The sequence below is a fragment of the Eimeria acervulina genome, genomic scaffold (assembly GCF_000499425.1).
Source record: "Eimeria acervulina Houghton genomic scaffold, Eah_scaff1251, whole genome shotgun sequence".
NCBI classification, from domain to species: Eukaryota; Apicomplexa; class Conoidasida; order Eucoccidiorida; family Eimeriidae; genus Eimeria; species Eimeria acervulina.
Window position 1 is genome coordinate 1 of NW_013550314.1, and position 5,000 is coordinate 5,000.

Here is a 5,000-nt window from a genome sequence, read left to right on the forward strand (position 1 = left end):
TACTGCGTAGATAATCTGCTGTCCTGCTGCTGCTGCTGCTGCAGCAAGGAGCTGCCTGCTGTGTACACCCACACAGGCTTCCCGTACAATCTTTGAGGTATGTGCTGCCCCAGGGGCCCCTGGGGGGCCCTGAGGTGTCTGTGCAGCTGCTTGCGTTGCGACAGCGTAGGAGAAGTACTATGCTGCTTGCTTTCAGCAGCAGCAAAAGCAGCAGCAGCAGCAGCAGGGCTGCTGCAGTGCTGCTTCAACGCCCAGGGTGTTCTGTTTGGGGGGCCCCCAGGGGGCCCCCTTGGAGATTGTCTATGAGGTAGACGATGACTGTCTCTAAAAGTGCATGCAAAAGGAGTCGTTGCTTCTGCTGCTTTTACAGAAGCAGCAAGTCTTAACTTTGTACAAGAAGGAGTGGGGCTGGGGGAAGGTCTCTGCAGCCGCTGCTGCTGCTGCTGCTGCTGCTGCTGCTGCTGCTGCAGTTGCTGCTGCAGGTGCTGCTGCAGTTGCTGTTGCTGCATCGCCGGACTGCCCTTAAGGCCAACGCTGCTGCTTCTGCATCTGCTGCTGCTGCATCTGCTGCTGCTGCTGCTGCTTAGAGAAGCCCGTCATCATAAGAGATGCCTTAGAGTGATGTGCAGAGCCCCTAAGGGGGGCCCCCTACGAGGGAAGAACAGCAAAGTGTACGGGGGGCCCCCAGCAACAACTTCGTTGAGCTGTCTCTGAGTATAGATTGAAGCGAAGAAGCACCCATAGGAGAGTAGCTAAGAAAAGGAGTAACCCATTTGGATGATAGTGTTGGGTATTTAAGGAGAAAGACAAAGAAAATGCAGAAAAAAACAATAAATAATCTACCGGCTGTACAGAGGGGGCCCTGTGTTAGAAGGGTGGGGTTAGTTGAGAGACCGGAGGGTTCAAACAAAGAATATATTTTTAAAATATTTATTTTAATTAATTTAAAAATATATTTTTAATGCAAAATAATATTATTAATTCAATCATAAAGGTAGGGTCTGCCTCTATATACTCCACCCCTCTATGCTACGGTGTATAGGCATCTCAACTGCAGTTTTGTTTGTTATTTGTAAGATAAAAAGAATATATTTTAAAATAAATTATTTATTTTGTTTATTTTATTGTTTATTTATTTTATATTTCTTTTTAAATGCATGCAGCTTCTTTTTTTTAATCTCCATTTGCTGCTGCAAAAATATTAACCCCTCATAAGTGATGCTGATGTTCGTCTTCTGTTTCATACGCCACATATTATTATTATTATTTTTTATTTATTTATTTATATATTTATTTATTTATTTATTATTATTATTATTATTACTGTAAGTATATGTGTTTATTTATTTGATTGAAAAGGAAATGAATATAATTTAATTTTTTATTGTTTGTTTGACGCGCATATCTTTTTGTGTTTTGTTTGTGTGGTTGTGCATTATCATATTCAATTAATTAATATAAATAATAATAAACTTTATAAAATAATAATAAATAAAAGGATAAAATAAAGTTAAATATTATATTGAATAGTTATATTGAATACTGCACAAATAATGCACAAGGCATTCAACAAGAACATCCAGATTAAAATTTATTTATTTATTTATTTATTTTATTTATTTTATTTATTTATTTTATTTATTTATTTTATTTATTTATTTGAGTTATTCATAAGCAGCCACTGCTACCAACACCTGAGTTTGATAGGCTCTGTAAACGTATTGTATATATACATATACACATATATAAATATAATATATATATATAGATATAGATATACATATACATATAAATATAATATATATATATATATATAGATATACATATACATATAAATATAATATATATATATATATATATATACATATACATATAGATATAGATATACATATACATATACATATACACATACATATACAAATAATATATATATATAATATATATATATAACCCATTCAAACATACATCAAAATGCATTCAAATAATGCTTTAACTCTTTATAAAATTTATGAAGACAGCTGAGATGCACCAGCTAAGAAGGAGCGGCAAAGGTTGTTAATTAGAGGTTGAATATAATCTTACTGCTATTCAGCATTTATTGCAGGAAGCAAAGCAGCAAAAGAGATATAAAAATAATATATAAATTAACATCTTGCTACCCTTAGCTTGTTGGGTTGCTGCTGTCTTGTTGGTTTGCTGCTGCTGCTGCTGCTGCTGCTGCTGCTGCTGCTGCTATTTTTTTTTATCTCTGAGCTCATCGCTCTCTGGTGCTTGCATTTTGAATATTGTGCAGATGTGCTCAGCTCTTATCTAGGGCTAGCATCAGAAATATAATATGTTTGTTGCAGTGTCAGTTGTAAGTAAAATTAAATAAATCTGAGAGCCCGCAGCTTCAATTGAACAGCCCCATTGCTCTGCATGCATGCGTTTGAACGGCAGCTTCTGTGCAGCTTACATTTTCTTCTGTCTGTAGAGCTCATCCACCTCGATATTGTTGCTATATAATATTTTATATTATGCAAGACAGCTTTTAAAGCAGCAGATGCTTAGGCTTGTCAGGGCTAGCATTACTTAGAAAAGGAGTTATACACAAACTAGCAAGGCTTCTGTCTGCTCATTATCTTAGTATTTTGTTTTCTGATTGAAGATGCCATCATACCATTAGTATTGCCATCCTAATATTTTATAGAGAGCTTTTTTTATCTATTGTAGCAGAAGAGCAGCAAACTAATGCAACAAGACAGCACCGGGGGGAGGGGCTTCACTGCTTAGCGTTTAACGCATGCATGAAGACACGGGGCTGTTATATAAAAAGAAAATATATTGTTTAATATATATCCAAAGGACGAGGCATTTAAAGTATGTTTAAAATAACAACTGAATATCTTCTAAGTGCAACTAAACAAAATAATATAATTTCTCTGCTTAGTTAAGTTGCTGCGACCGTAGCTATGAAAAGCGCAGCTTAATTATAAATTAATTATAATTGAAGATAGTTATAATAATGCATGCATCTATACAAATTATTTCCTTGTCATTATATTATTATTATTATTATATATACAGCTACAGAGACGCGTCAGCTAAGAGCCCCTGCAGCTGCTGCATCTGCATGTGCAGCAGCTTCACCTCTAAGATAAAACACTTCATATCTTTATTGCTCAAAAGAAAAGCTAGATGCATGCTTAGATGCATGCGTCTGCAAGCCCCATGCTGATGCATATACTGCTACTGTAGACAGCTGCTAAACTCTTCTATGACAGCTTATATATGAATGCACTTACATTGTTGCTGCAGCTGCAGATGCTGCTGCAGCTATCGAGGCCCTCTGCTTCTCTTCCTCGTTCTTCTCATTGTCTCCTTGTGGAAGTGCTGCAGCTGAGGCGGTTTGATGACCCCACACAAAGACGAAACCCTCAATACCTCAGCTCTAAACCCTAAACCCTAAACCCTAAACCCTAAAACCCTCCTTCTGCTGCTATTTGTTAATATGCAAGATGAATGCTACGGCATTCCACAGCCTTCTTTTTGTCTGTTTACCTCTGCGTGTTGCACTCAAGTCAAACGGCTTCTAATCAGTATTATTCATTAAAAGCAGCAGCAGCAGCAGCAGCAGCAGCAACAGCAGCAGCAACAGCAGAGCCTCCTCTACCTCCCTATATGTGCTGCGTAAATGGGCCCAAGGGCCTTCTGGGGCTGCATAAGGAGAGACAGCCTGAGCTGAGTTGCAGTGCTCATCATAACAAATGCTGCTAGGCTGTATATATATAAATATATATAAATATATATACATATATATATTTATATATCTTTTAAAGTAGAATAACTCTTATTGCTTTAGAGTTAAAAACACTATTTATAATTTAATTTTGAGTAAACGAAACTAATTAACATCTCTATAGTCAGCACACAGCTCACCTCCTCTTAAGCTGTACAGCACTGCTGCTTTTCTCTGTATGCATGCTGAGGGCTTCATACTAAGGTTAAATAATAAATAAATATTATAATAAATATATTATAATGTTATTCTAAAGGACGTAGGGCGGTGTTTGGCTGTGGGTTGCAGTGTCTACGCAGCAAGAAGGAATGGGGGCAGCCAGTTAAAAAGAATTGTATAAGAGGTGGGTGCAGCAGCAGCAGCAGCAGCAGCAGCAGCAGCAGCAGCAGACAAACAGACAGAGAGGCTCACATTAAGAGGCCCTTTTCATCGTTTCGCAGCAACAGCAACAACAGCAGTAGCAGTAGCGGCAGCAGCAGCAGCTGCTGCTGCTGCTGCTGCTGTAGTCGCTCTTGTTGCTGCAACACCAGCAGGAGCGCCAGCAGCAACATTGCAGCTGCAGCGGCTGTAGTATATGTGATGGATGACTGTTTAGGGGCGAATTTATTGTATTAATTAAATTAAAATAAACAAAAATAAAGTTTAACCTACACAAATCAGCAGAAAAGAAAGGCGGAAGAAGTCTTCTTCATACGCAGGCGGGGCCCGCAGCAGCAGCAGCCACAACTCAACAGCAGCAGCAGCAGCAGCAGCAGCAGCAGCAGCAGCAGGGGTAGCCGTCGGCAGGGACAGGGGTTTGCATATTATATTTAATATTTTGTTTGTGGTTTACGTTTAGGTGTATGGATAGATATATATTTAACTGAGAGTTTATATCCTACAATATCTTCTTGCTGCGTCCTTCGTTGCAACTTGCTTACTGTTGGGAGTCAAGCAAGGGTTTAGGGTTTAGGGTTTAGGGTTTAGGGTTTGCTGCTTTGCCTTTCTGTTTGCTCTGGGGGTTGGCTCCCTTCTGCTGCTGCTGCTGCTTCTACTACTACTACTGCTGCTGCTGCTGCTGCTGCTGCTTCTCTTTTCATAGAGGAGGCAGCAGGGGCTGCTATAAGAGCAGCAGCAACTCAACAGTTGATCAGGTGCGTGCGTCTCCATCTTACGCTGTCTCCTTCGGGTGTATCGGCATCTCTCCTACTGCTGTTTGCACCTCTTCTTGTTGCTGTTTGTT